Below are 23,454 nucleotides of genomic sequence, written 5' to 3' on the forward strand. Positions count from 1 at the left end.
ATTCGTTTTATAGGCTAAGTCAAAGGTCAGGTCACCAGAGGTCATTAAATGAAAGATATTGCCTTCCAATATTTCTTTTTAACACCGGCGCACAACTCGGGAACCAATTATGTAGAGCTGTAGGTACAGCGCCGCGGAAAAGATTAGATAGCCCTTTTGACCCTTTCGGTGACCCTTCGACGGTGCCACTGGTCGACTTCCACTCACCTTTGAACAAAACGTGCTCAAGTTGGTACACTTCAGTCGTGCAGACGCCACGGACCCTGCATGCGAATATATTATAATTCCGCTCCTTTTTGATAGCGCAGGGCGCTCAGCCGTCAGGCTCAATTGTCCGACGGTCCGTGTTCCTCGACCTCGGAAGTCCTGAGCCACCATATCCTCGTGGGTATGACATGGCGTGCCCTCCCCTCGGCCTCATCAAAACATCACCGGCACTGACACGGTCCCACTCAAGATGTCCCGCCGCGGACCTACCCCCAGGCGCCACCGGGGTGGGTTTTGACGTCACAAAAGGAGCCCCGGCGGATTGGAGGGGACGCTAACTGGCCGCCGCGCCGGCCGGGGGCGGCGCTGAAGGGTGCGGGCAGGGGCCGGCCGAGTCCTGGAATGTACTAGATTTGCCAGACACGTGTTGCCAGCGGACAACCACGGCGACCACTTGGTATGCCATTGGTCGTCTTTATGAGGGTCGCCGATCGGCCGTCCGAACGATGGTCGAACGACGCAGTATATGCTAAATAGCTACGGGGAGTTGGAATATGTCTGTAGCTACCAAGAAATTTTCCACTGGGATACCGCCGCGTACGGGAGGTAACGGACTCGAACTGCGAGGCGATGTGATGGGGAGGGGTGCGTATTATTTAGGCCAGGGTTCATAATGTCCAGGGCACAATGTGCCCAGTGCTCGAATTGGCCAGTGCCTTGAATTGGCCAGTGTTCACATTGTCCAGGGATTACATGGTCCAAAAGTGGCCAACTGGCTGCAGCTGGGTAAATTCAAAGAGGCCAGGGTTCATAATGTCCAGGGCACGATGTGTCCAGTGTTCAAAATGGCCAGGGTTCATAATGTCCAGGGCACGATGTGTCCAGTGTTCGAAATGGCCAGGGTTCATAATGTCCAGGGCACGATGTGTCCAGTGTTCAAAATGGCCAGTGCCTTGAATGGGCCAGAGTTCATAGTGTCCAGGGATTACATAGTCAACCCAACCCAACCAAACCTAACCTAACCTAACCTAACCTAACCTAACCTAACCTAACCTAAGCTAACCTAAGGTAATGATGTTTGCCTACCAGGGATAAGGAAATAGTGTCTCGCATGAATAGATTGCAAGCAATAGTAAATCAAATATTTTTAGGTTAAGTGGTTATGCATCAGGCTTCAGGCCTTCGGCCTGAAGCCAGATACATAACCACTTAACCTAAAAATATTTGATTTACTATTGCCTGTAATCTCTCCTAAGGCATTGCCTTCGGCACTGCACTGCTTTGCATTGAGCTGATTCCGTGTTTTTTACATAATGACGTCACTTTCAGTGACTATGTAATCCCTGGACATTATGAACTCTGGCCCATTCAAGGCACTGGCCATTTTGAACACTGGACACATCGTGCCCTGGACATTATGAACCCTGGCCATTTCCAATACTGGACACATCGTGCCCTGGACATTATGAACCCTGGCCATTTTGAACACTGGACACATCGTGCCCTGGACATTATGAACCCTGGCCTCTTTGAATATACCCTATCTGCAGCCAGTTGGCCACATTTGGACCATGCAATCCCTGGACATTATGAACTCTGGCCCATTCAAGGCACTGGCCATTTTGACACTGGGCATAGCGTGCCCTGGACATTATGAACCCTGGCCAGAATGAATGCTCCCCATGGGGAGGGACAGAGAATGGTTTGCCGTGGGCAGAGTTGATTGGGTTGCTTGGGCAGAGGCGGATGGATTGTGCGCTTCTAACCGCACTAAGCGGAAGGAGTTAATCAGTTCAGGCGCTGCGCGTGGTCGCCATAAGATCGTCTTCTCGGTTGTCGTCGACAACGAGAAAACGATACAATTTTTCACCCCTGGCCGTAAACTTGTTAACGGTGCAAAATACCCCCGCCCCCCAAAAATGGACATTTTCGGAATAAGCGCATCGAGGAGGCTCTGTATGCCAATTTTGAGCTAAATTGAACAAGGGCGGCGCCACCGTGGGGGCAGTGGGGGCACACTGCCCCCACTGGCAGGAGGCCGTGGGGGAAAGACTATGTTTTTGCCCCCACAAAATTTGGCTGATGTTGAAATGGAAACAGAAGACCGGTGCAACATTCATGATAGGCGGTTATACCTAATAGCACGCCTGTTTTTGACGGTCCCCGTATCAAGTATATCAGCAGAACGTTCGTTCTCGGACCGTCTGTCGCATATCTCCTACTCCCACTCATTCTCCTACTCATTTTCATTCACCAGGATGCTGCCCTCGAGCTTGACCTCGAGGAGGTTGAGAGGCAGGTTGTCAAAATCGGCCAGAGAAGAGATCACCCTCTTTTAGGAACCCTTAGACTGAGACTGAGCTCACATAGGTATGGCAAAATGTGATAGATATGTGTGTCCGAGTTATCTGGAAATGTATTGGATCGCCCTAATTGAGCTTATTCTGGCATATCAATCGTGTGCGAGAGAATCGCACATATAGGTACGCACTACGGGAAAAAGAGAACTAGGTACTGATTATTGTTTTGAGAAATACACCATTTTACATCTCAACGAACAACATAACGTTTTCACAGGTTTGTGTCTCGCAATCTAATTTTATAGTTTTATTTGCTCGCGACCTTAGCCCGCCCGGGCCCGGGGGTAATCCCAACCATCGCAGCCCGGGGGTACCCCCCCCCCTTGTCTAACTCCGTAAATAAGGCAGCTACGGAAACAAAAATGGTACCAAACGAAAGGTATCTACGCGAAGATTCTAAAGCAGCTAAAATTTTTGACCTCAGGTCAGTTTTCAAGGTTAAAAGTCAAGGTCAAAGGCAAAAACCGGCACTTTTGTAGTGGTCTCAAAGTGCGTGTTCCAGGGGACGGCATGGTGCATAAGACCGGCTAAAATGGATTTTAAATGAAAGACGAGAGTCTGAGGATTCCGATGATGTGCATAACATTCAAATTCAAGGTCATGGTCATGATCAAAATTGACCACAAACTTTGCACTTTTTCTTATATCTTGTATACTAAATTCCGAGATGTTTTGAAATGTTTTGAAGCTTAGCGGGCCCCTATTTGTGCTTTAGCTTACCATACAATGCTGCTACAAGGTCAAAGTCACAAGAGATCCTTGCTAGACTAGGCTATTTCACTTATTCAAGTCAGGAATACCTCATAATTAGACATGTTTTGCCATCCTATCCTGAGGCTCTAAATTAATGCTTAGAGCAAAATGAATGCCATAATCGTGATCAGCGGCTACTAAATCATCACAAACGACCTTTTATGTGTCAAAGGTCATTCGAGGTCACATGAGGTCAACATAAAACTTGACCTTTTCCAAACAATATACATGTCATTCGACATGTCTCGACGAGACGAATGCGAAAGTACCGCTGCCGTAGCTCTAGGACCATTTTTGTTGAAGTTATTTGCGAAAAAAATTTAAGCCCCAGCTTAAGGTCGTTGACCTGACCTCTGACCTCAGGTCACCAAAGTTACTTAAGTATTTTTTCCTAGGTCAAATGCTACACAACCGTGCTCGTAATTTGTCTTATCTCTAAAACTCTATTTTTGGCAGCTGGTGGAAGTTCACGTCTGTGACACCGAAGTTTGCCGTGCAGGAGTTTTGAAAAATCGGCCCTGAGATGTTATCAAGAAGGCTAGGTCCTTTTTTATCAGCATTTCTAACAGCAAGTTTCCTCTTTCTATCCCTAAGCGTTCATGAGGTATCGCAAATATTCGCCTAAGGGGAGGCGAAAAACGCCCCCCGCCCCCTTCCGGGCCCTCGAGGGTTAGTGGTTAAGCTCAATACGTACACTGTAAAAAATGATAGCACGTTTTGTGTTATATGGACAAAAACGACTCGGTACAGCCGTATCTCATAACACGCCACCGTGTTTTCTCATACACGGTAAATCCGTGCTACATAACTCGGTATGAGTTTTGACTTTCCAAAAAGTGGTATTCCGTAACTCGATAAAGACGTGTTACCGAGTTCGATAACTCGCCAACATGTTTCTAGCGTATCGAATAACGTGTAAAATAGCTCGCATTAAAGATGTTAAGTGTCCAATAACACCACTGGTGTTTCTGGGCTCGGATAATTATCGGCTACATAAACTTATTTGTGTTAACATATCCGGAAATTAGATGTTAGTAAACTCGCCATAAACGTGTAACGTGTTTCGTAGCTCGGTTCGTGTTCATATACTTCCCGTCCAGTACCTCCTTTTAGAATGTATATTAACGCCAAATGAGCTGCATTACACGATTCAATGATCACGTTGAATGAATATATGAATATATAATTCATGTGGACTTATTGCGATGAAAGGCGTACCTTCTTTGATGCAAACGGGGCTGTAACAGGCCCAGCCGCGTTTAAACAGAGGTAACGTCTTCAACCGCAATAAATCGACATGAAGTATACATTTATACAACTCATTCCACATAATTATTGAGGCGTGTAACACAGTTCGTTTTGCTTTAACACACATCCTCGTTAGCCAAGTTCATTAAGTCTCAGAGTACAGATCTACTCATTATATATTTCAACAGATTGTTCACAGTAAACAATACACATGCGCTCTGAGCCTCATCAGAAGTAACACCACGGCTTTATATGGTACAACGTTTCTTTGAGCATGATTGTAATCAATAAAAATGGTAATATTGACCTTGTGCTCATAATATCATAATATCATAATATTTCATTGATTAACACCACGGCGGACGAGCAGTGGACAGTGGTCCTCCGCGATCAGCAACACTAGTATTGTGAAAGACACCTATGAACAACACGTCTTTGGACCTGGCGATGGGAGAGTAGAGGTGCCGTTTCACATGCATTCACTGGCGCGGTCTTCAGCTTGTCGAGCCGATCGTCGCAACGATTTTTTTAACGACTTTCCGGTCGACATTTGGGAGAGCTATTGCGTCAATACTAGCTGGGAGTTCTGACCGCTGGGGCATTGAATTTTCTCATTGAACACGGGGAACATTGCCGCACAAACTAGGAGGCGCACACTCAGAGGCGTGTTGTCTTCGGAGATGGCAGCCTCGCTCCCCTCCACCCATGACACTATAGCGGTACGAGAGGAAATTCTAAAAAGCGTCCAACTTCTGGTTCGTGTCTGAAATAAGAAAAAAATCATGTCAGTAAATGACGAAGTGCATGAATGAACGGCATAATGATACATACTCTAAGCTTCGCACGGTGGGGGGTCGGGGGGGGGGAGCGTTGGCCACAGCTGCCAGTTTTTTGCGAGTGTAAAAAAATCGGCGAGCAGCGCTGCGAAACTTGGTTTAGCTTATAATACATCAATTTCACATCGTGAGTAATATTTTCGATCCCGGGTCACATAAGGTCAGGTCACAGTCCAAGTTAAGTGATCATGCCTCTTTAAACTTTGTGATTCAGTCATTTCTAAAGTATATTCGTACATCCCAGAAGTTTGAAACTCATGCTATTGCATGAGCTTGTCAGTATGAACAATTTGCATTTCTCGGAATTTTGATATCTGCGACGTAAGGTCAGGTCGATTTTGTGACCCCTCTATTGACTTTTAGTCAATGGAAGAACATTTAAATCCGCTTCTTTTGGCCGTAAATACCCTCAAACATCGGGACACAGATGAACATGGCACAATGAACCGGAAAATTGCACCTGTGACCCCCTTTAATGCCTCTGAGGTCATTTCAGGTCACGAAACGTTTCAAATAGTTTCTGAAAACACCAGGAATGTGTTCAGCTTAAAGGGACCCTCCCACCTTAACATTAGATTTGAGTTGAGATAGCCAAAATGGGGTCCCTGGCTCACAATTACCGGTTTCGGCACTCACAACATCGAGAAATGCCTTAAATCGGAAATATTGAATTTCAAAATTGCAGCATTTTGATTCAGAGGGGCTAATGCTGAGGAATACCCCTCTGAATGTGTGACGTCAGCGCAGATATCTAACGATTTTTAAATGTTGACTAAAACGTTTTGTAGCACGCGGTGGTAGGGGAGACCCGGGAGGTATGGGCCGGTTTTGTGAAAAGGCAATTTTCTTCCAGTGAGCAGTGGCTAAACCCGGTTTTTCACTCTGTGCACGTGAAATTGCCTTTCGCCTGCAAAGTGTGCCTGATATTAGACATCTGGGATCAGCTATTTTGTCTTGAGATAACTTTAAATAAATAATGCGCTTTTTTGATCTATCAAAATACACCGGGAGGTATGGGCCATGGCTCGGGAGGTAGGTATGGGCCGGTGCCATGTTTCATATTCTTTTCTCGACAATGAGAACAATACTCGTAGCTGGTATCTACCTTGATCTCTCTTAGAGCCCAGGAACCGCATAAGCGGCCAACAGCTTATTTCATGGAGGTCACTTGGGCACATATGTATTTTGGTAAACTCAATCATGCACCATGAAATGAAATAAATAATATTTTTCGGTTCGAATGAAATTTGAAGTTAAATTTTCAACCTTGCGCGACAAAAATAAAACTTATTGAAGATGACACTCATTGAAAGCATCTTTTTATTGATTTAAGATCAACGGGGGTGGGTGGCCCGAAACTCCCGGTTATGACGCCAGAATTTGCGTAGCATCTCAGCTCATAATCCTGCAAGAAAGCTTCAAATTGTCTATCCAGTCTTAATTTGCATGCTTTAAACTTTATGTTAGCATTGGTCTGACATCATAAAACGAGCCTGGTTCAAATTTATCACGAATTTTCTGTATGTGCAGTATTTTACTCGAAGAGGGCAAAAACGCTTACCTATCACCGCTCATTGCCAAAGAAGACTGAGGAAGATTTTGAAAATCACGTGGGTTGTATAACGGAATGGCTGCTACCAGTTTACGCGGTCAAATGTGTAAAGATACGCAACACTTCTTCAAAACTGCGATGGCCCATACCTCCAGGGGGCCCATACCTCCCCGGTCTCCCCTATATGCTATTTGCGCGCAACATCTGCCGCAAACGCCGCACTTCTAAAATAAAGTCGCTAGAAACAGCGGAGATCCCAAAAAAGTAAACAAAAGTAAAAGTCTTATCTTGAAAACCGGTGAATATTTTTCGGTGAAATTTGGTAGATATTCGTTTTCGCTCTTTCTGAACCGAGTGACATCACTTTCATGCCAATTCATAAACTTTTTGAAGGTGGGAGGGTCCCTTTAACCCGCGCCGGGCCGGGGGGGGGGTGTTTGAACACCCCCCCCCCTGCGGTTTTTCGCAGATATCTCAAAAACGGCGGCGCGGAGCGCCGCCGTTTTTGGCACACCTGTTTGTGCATCTTTTCCGCACATGTTGTGAAAATTTCAGACCCAGGTCACCTTAGGTCAGGTCACCAGGTCACGCCAAGTGACCTCACCTCAGAAAAAATAAGAATGCTCGTCATAGCTATACCGATTGATCGATTGCCTTGAAACTTTCAGCGATTGATTAGAGCAACATTATCTATAAAATGTATATCTCGGAATTTTGATATCGGTGACCTAAGGTCAGGTCAATTTTGCGACCTCTCCATTTTAAGTCAATGGGAGAAAATTGAAAAGCGTCTGTTTTGCACGAACGTTATTCTAGACACTCTCAAACATCGAGATGTAGGTAAAATGGACTCACTGAACCGGAAAATGGCAACTGTGACCCCTCGTTATGTCCCCGAGGTCATCTCAGGTCACGAACAGAATCTAACAGTTTTTCGCTAATAACTTCTGATAGAGACGTGCTAGAGCGCTGAAAACGCCTTAGATGTGTTCGGCTCGACGTTGCGGATCGACTGATATGCAACATGACCTTTTCCGGTCAGGTCATGACCTTGACCTGAGGTCAAATTTTCAAGTTGACCTTTTAAGGTCAAATTATAGTTCATTCGACGCGTCTCGACGAGAGGAACACGATGGTGGCAAAAGTAATGTCATGACTCTTTTGAGTCAAAAGTTATTGCCGAAAAAACGTTTTTCGTAAAAACGACTATTTTTGGAGTTTTTGCCCCCTGGAGGCTAAACCGTTGACCTGAGGTCAAATCTGAGAACATTACTCAGAAAGGTCTGTAAAAGGGCTATCGAATGCGCTTTTCCGCGGCGCTGTAGCTCTATCGGTTCCCGAGATAGCCGTTGGCAGTTTCCAAAATGTTGAAATAGTGGACATTTGACCTTTGGCGACCTCTGGTGACCTGACCTTTGACCTGACCCAAAAAATGATCGAAGTGTTTTCGTCCTTATTTTGGACGTTCTTTCGATTGCCGCTTACCGCGTGTCGCTACGTGGCCCAGGAGCCGAGTTAGAAGGGGGGGGGGTGTTCAGACACCCCCCGGCCCGGCGCGGAATCTCAGAGCACCGGCCCGGCGCGGGTTAACAATACGAATCGAATGACTTGCAACATGACCTTTTCCGTGACCTTGACCTGAGGTCAAATTTTTAAGTTGACCTTTTCGGGTCAGCTTATATAGGTTATTCGACGCGTCTCCCCGATGTCATTTTTCTTTGACCTATGACATCACAGGACGGCAAGCAAGGTTAAATTGTAGCAGTTTATAATGACAAACATTTTATTAAAGTGACTTATCATTTAAAAGAGACGACAAAACGTTGTCAACGTTTTCGTTTTCGGAAATCAACGTTACGTTGATACCTATTTAGTCAGGAAGAGAGGGGCAAGTTTCGTAGATATTACTCTAGGCTACTTTCAGTACCTAACAAGTGCTGAAAAAAAAAAATCGGACGTCACAAGAACAGTCGCTTTTTATTTTTTAGTCTTTCAAATAACTATATCACTGGCAGTTTTACAGACACATATTTTGTTAATTTTTAGGATGTGTATGGTTACGAAACGGGAGATGTTTAAAACCGTGACACTTTTTTGAGACACCCTGTAAAGGCAATAGCCAATAAGGAATAGGTAAGGATCTCTCCGACATATGCTCCGTTTTTAACTTCCCTAAATTAAAAAAAAAACTGGAGGAGTTTTGAGTGTAGAAATATCAAAATATTGATATTTCTTTTTCGGAAATTTTGTGGTAGCAGTTTCCTTTGCCATGCATTTTGTACCTAATGTGCGATTTTTGAGTCTTTTGATTGAAAATCTATTTTGTGATTTATTCCCGTGAACGACTTTTTTATTTTTTAGACGGAAAATGTCCGAACATGACCTCAGTTTGACCCCCATAACTCATGACCCGAGGTGACCTAGGACGCATTTTTCAGGAGTTGAGTGAAATTGATGTCCGGAGGAGTACTAGAATCGGCGAGTTAAAAATCGCGGCCGTTTTTGAGTTATCAGCGTAAAACAACAGGGGTGCCTCCCACTCCCCAGCGGGTCGCGGGCGTCGCGGGTTAAGCTCGCACCCTTTACTGAAGTGACCGTCCCTTGACCTCTAAATGGCCATTCCCTGCCATTATACTCTACACGAAAGGCCAACGTTTATAAACTAACACATACTTGGCGATTAGGTAAGTTCACCATCGACTCTATAGTTTATACCTATTATCGGTTACGTCCAACATCAACCCTGATCAACCCAATAGCCAATGCACATCAAAACAACTAACAAGATACCTATAAGAACCATCAAAATACAGACGGCTCAGGCTGAGTTTAGGCGTCCGGATCCGTCCGCCGGAGGAGGCCGTCAGCCGTCGCTATGGCAACGGCCTGGCGCTTGGACAGCGGGACAGCTGACCACGGGAGCGGGACGAGAGAGGCGAGAGAGGGAGAGCGCAGGGGTAGAGCGGGGCGCCGGGGCGCCCGGGCTCTCGTCGGATTTGGGTAATCGGTTATGCTTTTGACGATAATAAATATGTTAAACATGTGATTTTAATTTTCAATATCGGCTTCATATTATAGAAGGCAAAACCCTAGTCTACTAAAATACAACAGAGTCCCATGCAGACACTAATTGTGATTTGTGATATGTGAAATAATAAATCGGCAGAAATAGGATAATACCTTCTTATCCTGTTAGCAGTTGAGCCGCATTCATCAAGGAATGAAGTCCTGCCTCACGGTCTTGAGCTCTGACTGTGGGACTTGGAGATTCACCTTCATTCGGCTCCATAGGCGCGGGAACTACTTTCAGACTGGGGGGCACACCATAATGGAGATGAACCTAGGGTACCCCCAAATCTAGTTTTCTCACCGGTTTTCGGCCACTTATTTTTCATCCCTTGGCTTTTTCAACAAAAAAAGAAAAACACTTGCAAAAAAAGTGCAGTATTTCGTCTCAAAGTTGTGGGGGCACCGCCCCCACGGCCCTAGAGTTGGGGGGGCAAGCTGCCCCCACTGCCCCCCCGGCTCCCGCGCCTATGTTCGGCTCATCTTGAGCCGTATTCTGAAATAAATAAATTGTGTCAGTTCGCAGCCAAACAGATGTCTACCTACTTCTTATCCACAGACAAATAGAAAAGCAGAGGGAGATACCATGGAAAAGAGAGAGAGAGAGAGAGAGAGAGAGAGAGAGAGAGAGAGAGAGAGAGAGAGAGAGAGAGAGAGAGAGAGGGCAAGAGAGAAACCAGGCAGACTAATTATAACTAGCTGGTAGATACATGGCAAAAGTTGAAAAGGTGCAGTCAAAATTATTCATGTAAGTAGCATGTTTACAAACGCACACATAGCCATCAGTGGTGGAGTGGCAGAATGAGAATCAGGGCCGAGGGCTCCTCCTTTCCATCCATAACGCCACACTAGTCACTACACGGATAATATTTATGTAACCACGCCTAAAAGGCATTTAATATCACTGATGTTATTGCTAAGAAAAATTTGGAGCAAGCATCACTTGTACTTACCAACAAGACGTCACACGCAGCACAGACACGACCTCCCTGGATCGCACAAAGATGGCGACTGAGGCCCACGCGGCGCTGCATTTGGCGCGAAACTGAACCGAGTAAGTTAACAACCCACAGTGTTAATTGGTGTTAATGTCCCTCAAGATCGCGGCCCAAATAATCCCATTCGGGTTTTTAAACTCGACGCAGAGGGGTAAAACACGGCAACGTGTCATTCAACACGGTAGAACCGTGCGCAAAAATGCTTCCACAAAATCGTATTCGTGTTTCGGAACACAGTGTCCGCCAGGCCCATGTCGTCCCCTATCTCCCTGTGTGTCCAGGTGCACAGATGACGTCACACGAAGGGGCGGAGTCGGGGGCGGAGCCTGGCGCAACGGCCGCCATATTTGAATTTGTTTTATTATAATGTATTCTACAAATTGGGTTTCAGTCAATTGTTATCGATAGTTTTATGAACGGTTAGCTGTAATATAAGTGATTTACCAAGAAAAAACGCATATTTTGCTTGCAATTTCTATTTAAGTACGACCCGCGCCTAGATTCGAACGCACGATCTTTGGATTACGGCGCAAGCATCCTAACCACTACACTACCGCGGCGGCGCGGCGGCCGGCGGAAGGGAGGCTGCCGAGGCATGGGGGCTTTTTTACGCATTTTCGGAAAAACTAATGGGTTTAGTGAAAAACGATTCTTACAATTATATGAAAGAAAAACATTGACCTTTTTCCTCGAATCTATAGCAAAATTAATGAAAAATCACCTTTTTATTTACGTGATATTTCGGCCAACAGACCATTATCAAACGAAAGAAAGAACAATGTAGAAGACAAAAACGGTTACAGCAGACAGACGGCAGCCTATTTTCATATTTCGAAATTCATCTCGCGGTATTTGTTTACATAAGACTTCAATGGAAGAACATCCTTGGTTATGCTAAGATGTTTCCGATGTACCGTACACACATACATAAAACGAGCGATAAAAAAACGAGATAAAATCAGGACATATAACTCATCATAACACTTTTTGACATTCGATACGATCGATGACTCGAATTCACACGCTGCATACGCTATCTTACACACTTATATGATAGGCCAAGACACAAGACGTTCGTTCAGGGAGGGCTCCGAATCTCTGATAGTGATGGACTCTGCTATCTTTCTGTCTGGGTAGTCCAGAGCCTGGTGCAGTATCTCCACCGTAAGTGGTAGATCCGCCCCTCTGTCTAATGACAGCTGACCGTGAGCCACTCTAAAGTGGTCTCCGAGGGGGGTGTCGGGAGTCGCACTCAGCATGTTCCTCACATGCTCGTTAAAACGCAGTCTGACAGGACGTTTGCTCTCTCCCACATACACCGCCGGCTGTTCCTTGCAGAGAGTACACGTGATCCTGTAAACCACATTTTTGGTCGTGCATCTCCCTGCTAAGCCACACTTACAGCAGTAGCACCCGCGACTGGCACCCGGACAGAGAGGAGGTGAGAAGGCTGACCTGACTAGCGCGTTTTTCAGTTTGTTTTTGTTTCGCTAAGCAAGTCGGATGTTCATTCCCGACCTGCGCACCACACCTTTCACCCGGCTCAATAATTCCTCGTCCACATATGGTAGAGTCAAGAAGCCATCTACATCCTCTTTTGTAGAACCCCGTTTAGTGCCCCCAGCTTTCGCTTCCCTTAGAGTTCTCCTAAGCACGTTTTCAGGGTACCCGTTGCTAGAAAGGAGATTCCACATTTTTGTCACGCTCTTTTCTTCCCTGTCCTTATTCGACGATACTGCTATGGCCCTTCTAAACTGGTTCCTAGCCATGCTAATTTTGGTCGACGACGGATGAGCTGAAGAGAAATGAAGCACTATGCCCGAGTTGGTAGGCTTAATGTACAGTTCAGTGGCCAGAAATGTGATGTCATTGTCAGAAACGACAGAGACCAGGGTATCTAGGTATGGGACCCCCGAGTCCTGCTTCGTGAACTCCATCGTGAATTTTACTGTAGGATGAAGTGAGTTCAAATACGCTAGGAAATCTTTCAGGGCTTCCTCCCCGTGGGTCCAGATTCCCCCGTAATCATCAATGTATCGCAAGAGCAGGTCGGGCTTAGCCTCCCTGTTTTGTAAAGCCAGTCTTTCCAGCCTGTCTAGGAAGAGGATAGCAACGGGAGGGGCGCAAGGGTTACCCATCGCGATTCCCACTTTCTGTTTGTAGAAATCTTTGTCAAAGCAAAAGACGTTATTCCTCAGACACTGGTCCAGGAGTGTGCATACGTCATCGGGTGTCAAACCGAACATGTTGATATCAGTAACATGCTCCTGCAACTTTTCCCGAACAGCCTCCACTGCCTCATCTAAAGGAATGGAACCATACAGGTTTACTACGTCTATGCTGAAAAATATGATGTCACTTGGCATCGTGTGTTGTCGCTGGTAGTCAGCGAGATGGTCCAAAAAATGTTTGGTGTCCCGTAGGTGAGTAGGCACATATCTCAGCAATTGGCTCAAAACACGTTCAATGAGACAAGATGTTTTCTCTGTTGGGCCTCCACAAGCTGAAATCACGGGACGAAGAGGGACCCCCGGTTTATGATCTTTGGGAAGCCCGTAAAACAAGGGGATACGGCTATGGTTAGGTGTTAGGTCATGAATGACATTGTCATCAAGCTTGTTACTGGTAACCTGCTTTAGGGTACGTTTAGTCAAGGCCTCTACCCTGGGAACTGGATTTCTTTTCAGTTGTTCGTAGTTGGATCGATCTCCTAAAATGTTGTTAGCTTTCTCAACATAGTCAGTTTTGTCAAGTATCACAAAACCCTTACATTTATCGCTAGGTTTTAAGATAATGGCATCATCTTTTTTTAGCGTTCTCAAAGCCGACATCTCATCCTGGGTGACATTGACATGATCTGTTTTGTGGTGCTTATAGGTACGGAGTAAATCATCTTTAAGCTGTTTCAGGTTTCTCTCTGCCTGATTATTTGTCGGGGGAGGAATCCGTTTGTCCAAGTCGGGAAAACGGAAGGTCAAGTTTGGTTCGTCATTTTGTGACCGATGCGTACCGGTTGTCGCTGACCCCTGGGCGCCTGCAGAAGCTGACGGTGCTCGCTGGGTGTCGGATGGAGCTCCTGGTGCCTGTTGTGCATCTGTAGAGACCGATTGCGTCCGCTGGATAGCACCGGTGTCGACTGAAGGTCCCGGTGCCTCTTGGGCCCCGGCTGGAGCTGACAGTGCCTGCTGGAGGGCGCCGACACCGACTGGAGCTGACGGCGTACGCTGGGACGCGACTGGGGCTGACGGTGTCTGCTGGACCCCGACTCGAACTGGCAGTGTCCTCTGGAGGGCGCTGGAACCGACTGGAGCCGGAGCTGACGGTGTCTTCTGAAGGACGCCGGCACCGACTGGGGCTGACGGTGTCCTCTGGAGGGCGCTGGAACCGACTGGAGCTGTAGCTGACGGTGTCTGCTGGAGGGCGCCGGCACCGACCTGAGCTGACGGTGTCCTCTGGAGGGCGCCGGAACCAACTGGAGCTGGAGCTGACGGTGTCTGCTGGAGGGCGCCGGTACCGACTCGAACTGACGGTGTCCTCTGGAGGGCGCTGGAACCGACTGGAGCCGGAGCTGACGGTGTCTTCTGAAGGACGCCGGCACCGACTGGGGCTGACGGTGTCCTCTGGAGGGCGCTGGAACCGACTGGAGCTGTAGCTGACGGTGTCTGCTGGAGGGCGCCGGCACCGACCTGAGCTGACGGTGTCCTCTGGAGGGCGCCGGAACCAACTGGAGCTGGAGCTGACGATGTCTGCTGGAGGGCGCCGGTACCGACTCGAACTGACGGTGTCCTCTGGAGGGCGCTGGAACCGACTGGAGCCGGAGCTGACGGTGTCTTCTGAAGGACGCCGGCACCGACTGGGGCTGACGGTGTCCTCTGGAGGGCGCTGGAAACGACTGGAGCTGTAGCTGACGGTGTCTGCTGGAGGGCGCCGGCACCGACCTGAGCTGACGGTGTCCTCTGGAGGGCGCCGGAACCAACTGGAGCTGGAGCTGACGATGTCTGCTGGAGGGCGCCGGTACCGACTCGAACTGACGGTGTCCTCTGGAGGGCGCTGGAACCGACTGGAGCCGGAGCTGACGGTGTCTTCTGAAGGACGCCGGCACCGACTGGGGCTGACGGTGTCCTCTGGAGGGCGCTGGAAACGACTGGAGCTGTAGCTGACGGTGTCTGCTGGAGGGCGCCGGCACCGACCTGAGCTGACGGTGTCCTCTGGAGGGCGCCGGAACCAACTGGAGCTGTAGCTGACGGTGTCTGCTGGAGGGCGCCGGCACCGACCTGAGCTGACGGTGTCCTCTGGAGGGCGCTGGAACCAGCTGGAGCTGGAGCTGACGTTGTCTGCTGGAGGGCGCCGGCACCGACTAGAGCTGACGGTGCTCCCTGAGCCACAACTGGAGCTGACGGTAGTCTGGCTCGTGCTTGTCTAACTATCTCATCCTTCCATCTCTTACCGTAAGCAAATCTTTCAATAGCCTTCTCAACATCAACCAGAATCTTCTTGGTGACATCCTGCGTTATGGCAAAGTTGGGTCCCTTGGCCAGCAGCTTCATGCCTGAATCACATATTGGGCGAGACGACAAGTTGTTCACCCGAGGAGCTGTGTCTTGGGTTTCAACGGTTGTCATCAACACGAGTTTGTCATGAGCCTCTCGCTTGAGACGGTCATATTTGTTCATGAGACGAGGTCTGTTCTCCGCGATGGTCAGGTCAAACACTCGTACGCATGTGCGGCATACCCAAATAAACTTGTCCGCGTCAAAAAATCCTCGAATACGATCGAATAGCCTATCTCTTTCACGTTTTAGAAAAGCCCTTCGTCGGAAAGCTTCGGAAATGGCTTCGTTGAGTAGAGATTTCATAAACTTTTCACATGATTGCTGTACTTTGCTGTTCTTCTCAAACACTGTATTAACTGGTCTCATGCTATCGCTGATGAATCTTGGAGTAACACCCGACTGTCTGCATGCTACAAGGAATTCAATTTGTAGCTCCGTTTTCGCTAACTTTTCTGGGTTCTTTAAAGTTTGGACGAGCACTGGCCTGCGGTCAACAATGGGCTCGATAGTATTAATGTTTGCCAGTGCTCTGGCGAGGAACATGATAGATACAATTATATGAAAGAAAAACATTGACCTTTTTCCTCGAATCTATAGCAAAATTAATGAAAAATCACCTTTTTATTTACGTGATATTTCGGCCAACAGACCATTATCAAACGAAAGAAAGAACAATGTAGAAGACAAAAACGGTTACAGCAGACAGACGGCAGCCTATTTTCATATTTCGAAATTCATCTCGCGGTATTTGTTTACATAAGACTTCAATGGAAGAACATCCTTGGTTATGCTAAGATGTTTCCGATGTACCGTACACACATACATAAAACGAGCGATAAAAAAACGAGATAAAATCAGGACATATAACTCATCATAACACTTTTTGACATTCGATACGATCGATGACTCGAATTCACACGCTGCATACGCTATCTTACACACTTATATGATAGGCCAAGACACAAGACGTTCGTTCAGGGAGGGCTCCGAATCTCTGATAGTGATGGACTCTGCTATCTTTCTGTCTGGGTAGTCCAGAGCCTGGTGCAGTATCTCCACCGTAAGTGGTAGATCCGCCCCTCTGTCTAATGACAGCTGACCGTGAGCCACTCTAAAGTGGTCTCCGAGGGGGGTGTCGGGAGTCGCACTCAGCATGTTCCTCACATGCTCGTTAAAACGCAGTCTGACAGGACGTTTGCTCTCTCCCACATACACCGCCGGCTGTTCCTTGCAGAGAGTACACGTGATCCTGTAAACCACATTTTTGGTCGTGCATCTCCCTGCTAAGCCACACTTACAGCAGTAGCACCCGCGACTGGCACCCGGACAGAGAGGAGGTGAGAAGGCTGACCTGACTAGCGCGTTTTTCAGTTTGTTTTTGTTTCGCCAAGCAAGTCGGATGTTCATTCCCGACCTGCGCACCACACCTTTCACCCGGCTCAATAATTCCTCGTCCACATATGGTAGAGTCAAGAAGCCATCTACATCCTCTTTTGTAGAACCCCGTTTAGTGCCCCCAGCTTTCGCTTCCCTTAGAGTTCTCCTAAGCACGTTTTCAGGGTACCCGTTGCTAGAAAGGAGATTCCACATTTTTGTCACGCTCTTTTCTTCCCTGTCCTTATTCGACGATACTGCTATGGCCCTTCTAAACTGGTTCCTAGCCATGCTAATTTTGGTCGACGACGGATGAGCTGAAGAGAAATGAAGCACTATGCCCGAGTTGGTAGGCTTAATGTACAGTTCAGTGGCCAGAAATGTGATGTCATTGTCAGAAACGACAGAGACCAGGGTATCTAGGTATGGGACCCCCGAGTCCTGCTTCGTGAACTCCATCGTGAATTTTACTGTAGGATGAAGTGAGTTCAAATACGCTAGGAAATCTTTCAGGGCTTCCTCCCCGTGGGTCCAGATTCCCCCGTAATCATCAATGTATCGCAAGAGCAGGTCGGGCTTAGCCTCCCTGTTTTGTAAAGCCAGTCTTTCCAGCCTGTCTAGGAAGAGGATAGCAACGGGAGGGGCGCAAGGGTTACCCATCGCGATTCCCACTTTCTGTTTGTAGAAATCTTTGTCAAAGCAAAAGACGTTATTCCTCAGACACTGGTCCAGGAGTGTGCATACGTCATCGGGTGTCAAACCGAACATGTTGATATCAGTAACATGCTCCTGCAACTTTTCCCGAACAGCCTCCACTGCCTCATCTAAAGGAATGGAACCATACAGGTTTACTACGTCTATGCTGAAAAATATGATGTCACTTGGCATCGTGTGTTGTCGCTGGTAGTCAGCGAGATGGTCCAAAAAATGTTTGGTGTCCCGTAGGTGAGTAGGCACATATCTCAGCAATTGGCTCAAAACACGTTCAATGAGACAAGATGTTTTCTCTGTTGGGCCTCCACAAGCTGAAATCACGGGACGAAGAGGGACCCCCGGTTTATGATCTTTGGGAAGCCCGTAAAACAAGGGGATACGGCTATGGTTAGGTGTTAGGTCATGAATGACATTGTCATCAAGCTTGTTACTGGTAACCTGCTTTAGGGTACGTTTAGTCAAGGCCTCTACCCTGGGAACTGGATTTCTTTTCAGTTGTTCGTAGTTGGATCGATCTCCTAAAATGTTGTTAGCTTTCTCAACATAGTCAGTTTTGTCAAGTATCACAAAACCCTTACATTTATCGCTAGGTTTTAAGATAATGGCATCATCTTTTTTTAGCGTTCTCAAAGCCGACATCTCATCCTGGGTGACATTGACATGATCTGTTTTGTGGTGCTTATAGGTACGGAGTAAATCATCTTTAAGCTGTTTCAGGTTTCTCTCTGCCTGATTATTTGTCGGGGGAGGAATCCGTTTGTCCAAGTCGGGAAAACGGAAGGTCAAGTTTGGTTCGTCATTTTGTGACCGATGCGTACCGGTTGTCGCTGACCCCTGGGCGCCTGCAGAAGCTGACGGTGCTCGCTGGGTGTCGGATGGAGCTCCTGGTGCCTGTTGTGCATCTGTAGAGACCGATTGCGTCCGCTGGATAGCACCGGTGTCGACTGAAGGTCCCGGTGCCTCTTGGGCCCCGGCTGGAGCTGACAGTGCCTGCTGGAGGGCGCCGACACCGACTGGAGCTGACGGCGTACGCTGGGACGCGACTGGGGCTGACGGTGTCTGCTGGACCCCGACTCGAACTGGCAGTGTCCTCTGGAGGGCGCTGGAACCGACTGGAGCCGGAGCTGACGGTGTCTTCTGAAGGACGCCGGCACCGACTGGGGCTGACGGTGTCCTCTGGAGGGCGCTGGAACCGACTGGAGCTGTAGCTGACGGTGTCTGCTGGAGGGCGCCGGCACCGACCTGAGCTGACGGTGTCCTCTGGAGGGCGCCGGAACCAACTGGAGCTGGAGCTGACGGTGTCTGCTGGAGGGCGCCGGTACCGACTCGAACTGACGGTGTCCTCTGGAGGGCGCTGGAACCGACTGGAGCCGGAGCTGACGGTGTCTTCTGAAGGACGCCGGCACCGACTGGGGCTGACGGTGTCCTCTGGAGGGCGCTGGAACCGACTGGAGCTGTAGCTGACGGTGTCTGCTGGAGGGCGCCGGCACCGACCTGAGCTGACGGTGTCCTCTGGAGGGCGCCGGAACCAACTGGAGCTGGAGCTGACGATGTCTGCTGGAGGGCGCCGGTACCGACTCGAACTGACGGTGTCCTCTGGAGGGCGCTGGAACCGACTGGAGCCGGAGCTGACGGTGTCTTCTGAAGGACGCCGGCACCGACTGGGGCTGACGGTGTCCTCTGGAGGGCGCTGGAAACGACTGGAGCTGTAGCTGACGGTGTCTGCTGGAGGGCGCCGGCACCGACCTGAGCTGACGGTGTCCTCTGGAGGGCGCCGGAACCAACTGGAGCTGGAGCTGACGATGTCTGCTGGAGGGCGCCGGTACCGACTCGAACTGACGGTGTCCTCTGGAGGGCGCTGGAACCGACTGGAGCCGGAGCTGACGGTGTCTTCTGAAGGACGCCGGCACCGACTGGGGCTGACGGTGTCCTCTGGAGGGCGCTGGAAACGACTGGAGCTGTAGCTGACGGTGTCTGCTGGAGGGCGCCGGCACCGACCTGAGCTGACGGTGTCCTCTGGAGGGCGCCGGAACCAACTGGAGCTGTAGCTGACGGTGTCTGCTGGAGGGCGCCGGCACCGACCTGAGCTGACGGTGTCCTCTGGAGGGCGCTGGAACCAGCTGGAGCTGGAGCTGACGTTGTCTGCTGGAGGGCGCCGGCACCGACTAGAGCTGACGGTGCTCCCTGAGCCACAACTGGAGCTGACGGTAGTCTGGCTCGTGCTTGTCTAACTATCTCATCCTTCCATCTCTTACCGTAAGCAAATCTTTCAATAGCCTTCTCAACATCAACCAGAATCTTCTTGGTGACATCCTGCGTTATGGCAAAGTTGGGTCCCTTGGCCAGCAGCTTCATGCCTGAATCACATATTGGGCGAGACGACAAGTTGTTCACCCGAGGAGCTGTGTCTTGGGTTTCAACGGTTGTCATCAACACGAGTTTGTCATGAGCCTCTCGCTTGAGACGGTCATATTTGTTCATGAGACGAGGTCTGTTCTCCGCGATGGTCAGGTCAAACACTCGTACGCATGTGCGGCATACCCAAATAAACTTGTCCGCGTCAAAAAATCCTCGAATACGATCGAATAGCCTATCTCTTTCACGTTTTAGAAAAGCCCTTCGTCGGAAAGCTTCGGAAATGGCTTCGTTGAGTAGAGATTTCATAAACTTTTCACATGATTGCTGTACTTTGCTGTTCTTCTCAAACACTGTATTAACTGGTCTCATGCTATCGCTGATGAATCTTGGAGTAACACCCGACTGTCTGCATGCTACAAGGAATTCAATTTGTAGCTCCGTTTTCGCTAACTTTTCTGGGTTCTTTAAAGTTTGGACGAGCACTGGCCTGCGGTCAACAATGGGCTCGATAGTATTAATGTTTGCCAGTGCTCTGGCGAGGAACATGATAGATACAATTATATGAAAGAAAAACATTGACCTTTTTCCTCGAATCTATAGCAAAATTAATGAAAAATCACCTTTTTATTTACGTGATATTTCGGCCAACAGACCATTATCAAACGAAAGAAAGAACAATGTAGAAGACAAAAACGGTTACAGCAGACAGACGGCAGCCTATTTTCATATTTCGAAATTCATCTCGCGGTATTTGTTTACATAAGACTTCAATGGAAGAACATCCTTGGTTATGCTAAGATGTTTCCGATGTACCGTACACACATACATAAAACGAGCGATAAAAAAACGAGATAAAATCAGGACATATAACTCATCATAACACTTTTTGACATTCGATACGATCGATGACTCGAATTCACACGCTGCATACGCTATCTTACACACTTATATGATAGGCCAAGACACAAGACGTTCGTTCAGGGAGGGCTCCGAATCTCTGATAGTGATGGACTCTGCTATCTTTCTGTCTGGGTAGTCCAGAGCCTGGTGCAGTATCTCCACCGTAAGTGGTAGATCCGCCCCTCTGTCTAATGACAGCTGACCGTGAGCCACTCTAAAGTGGTCTCCGAGGGGGGTGTCGGGAGTCGCACTCAGCATGTTCCTCACATGCTCGTTAAAACGCAGTCTGACAGGACGTTTGCTCTCTCCCACATACACCGCCGGCTGTTCCTTGCAGAGAGTACACGTGATCCTGTAAACCACATTTTTGGTCGTGCATCTCCCTGCTAAGCCACACTTACAGCAGTAGCACCCGCGACTGGCACCCGGACAGAGAGGAGGTGAGAAGGCTGACCTGACTAGCGCGTTTTTCAGTTTGTTTTTGTTTCGCCAAGCAAGTCGGATGTTCATTCCCGACCTGCGCACCACACCTTTCACCCGGCTCAATAATTCCTCGTCCACATATGGTAGAGTCAAGAAGCCATCTACATCCTCTTTTGTAGAACCCCGTTTAGTGCCCCCAGCTTTCGCTTCCCTTAGAGTTCTCCTAAGCACGTTTTCAGGGTACCCGTTGCTAGAAAGGAGATTCCACATTTTTGTCACGCTCTTTTCTTCCCTGTCCTTATTCGACGATACTGCTATGGCCCTTCTAAACTGGTTCCTAGCCATGCTAATTTTGGTCGACGACGGATGAGCTGAAGAGAAATGAAGCACTATGCCCGAGTTGGTAGGCTTAATGTACAGTTCAGTGGCCAGAAATGTGATGTCATTGTCAGAAACGACAGAGACCAGGGTATCTAGGTATGGGACCCCCGAGTCCTGCTTCGTGAACTCCATCGTGAATTTTACTGTAGGATGAAGTGAGTTCAAATACGCTAGGAAATCTTTCAGGGCTTCCTCCCCGTGGGTCCAGATTCCCCCGTAATCATCAATGTATCGCAAGAGCAGGTCGGGCTTAGCCTCCCTGTTTTGTAAAGCCAGTCTTTCCAGCCTGTCTAGGAAGAGGATAGCAACGGGAGGGGCGCAAGGGTTACCCATCGCGATTCCCACTTTCTGTTTGTAGAAATCTTTGTCAAAGCAAAAGACGTTATTCCTCAGACACTGGTCCAGGAGTGTGCATACGTCATCGGGTGTCAAACCGAACATGTTGATATCAGTAACATGCTCCTGCAACTTTTCCCGAACAGCCTCCACTGCCTCATCTAAAGGAATGGAACCATACAGGTTTACTACGTCTATGCTGAAAAATATGATGTCACTTGGCATCGTGTGTTGTCGCTGGTAGTCAGCGAGATGGTCCAAAAAATGTTTGGTGTCCCGTAGGTGAGTAGGCACATATCTCAGCAATTGGCTCAAAACACGTTCAATGAGACAAGATGTTTTCTCTGTTGGGCCTCCACAAGCTGAAATCACGGGACGAAGAGGGACCCCCGGACAGACAGCCGACTGACGACAGACAGCCGTCTGTCTGCTGTAACCGTTTTTGTCTTCTACATTGTTCTTTCTTTCGTTTGATAATGGTCTGTTGGCCGAAATATCACGTAAATAAAAAGGTGATTTTTCATTAATTTTGCTATAGATTCGAGGAAAAAGGTCAATGTTTTTCTTTCATATAATTGTATCTATCATGTTCCTCGCCAGAGCACTGGCAAACATTAATAAAAACGATTCTTAGATAATTCGAAGAAAAATGTCTCGGCTTTCCGATGATGCACTTAGCTTTGTGCTAGCTTTAGCAGAGTTTGTTCTACAGCGCTTCAAAAATCGCCCATTTGCATAGGACTTAAACGGGACTTCAAGACTTGCCCCCAGATGACGTCACGAGCTGACGTCACGATCAGGTAGAATCGCCGGACGACCCTACCTGGTATATAGGGCCTTGGTGTCCGCCAATTGCGGGTATGAATACATGGCGATTACTCGAACAGTGTCATTGTACACGGGGATTCCGAGCTAGTTCATCCTGATTTGGACTAACCGTGTTTTGCTTTGCAATAAGGTTTAAATTACTCGATAAATACGGATTCATTAGCAAGTTAGTTGTTTGAACACATCGTTAAAGTGAGTCAGAAAACTCAAACTGTGCTAACATTTTTTACAGTGTATGCATGACACCTGAAACCAAAATAATTTTGAATGGCAGAATCTAGGGGCAAGAAAGGTGCTCATGGATTTTGCAGATCGAGGTATCAGACAACAGTCTGGTCACCTCAAGCTTGCCCCCACTGGCGAAAATTCGTGGCGCCGCCACTGAAATTGAAACACCCCGAAATATGCTGCTGTGAGGCTGATATTCGTTGCTGCTGAATTCAAGATTACTTTACTACTCGCTGAATTGCCAGAAGTAAATTTGTTTTACTTTGAAGGGATTTGGCAGTAAATACACGTAGTCAAAACTTGGCCAAAACCTGCGCTTTGATGACAAAACTTGTAGCA

At 48.1% G+C, this 23,454-nt stretch overlaps 1 long non-coding RNA gene across 1 annotated transcript; it reads right to left on the reverse strand.

Annotated features, from left to right (window-relative positions):
• Positions 1-4,610: 4,610 nt before the first annotated feature.
• Positions 4,611-11,339, reverse strand: LOC122372283. Its single transcript, XR_006254842.1, has 3 exons — positions 10,976-11,339; positions 10,137-10,518; positions 4,611-5,331 (listed from the first exon to the last, which is right to left on the reverse strand). It is a non-coding gene; the product is annotated as an uncharacterized LOC122372283 (long non-coding RNA).
• Positions 11,340-23,454: the final 12,115 nt, after the last annotated feature.

The sequence above is a fragment of the Amphibalanus amphitrite genome, unplaced genomic scaffold, assembly GCF_019059575.1.
Source record: "Amphibalanus amphitrite isolate SeventyFive unplaced genomic scaffold, NRLGWU_Aamphi_draft 001340F_arrow, whole genome shotgun sequence".
Lineage (NCBI taxonomy): Eukaryota > Metazoa > Arthropoda > Thecostraca > Balanomorpha > Balanidae > Amphibalanus > Amphibalanus amphitrite.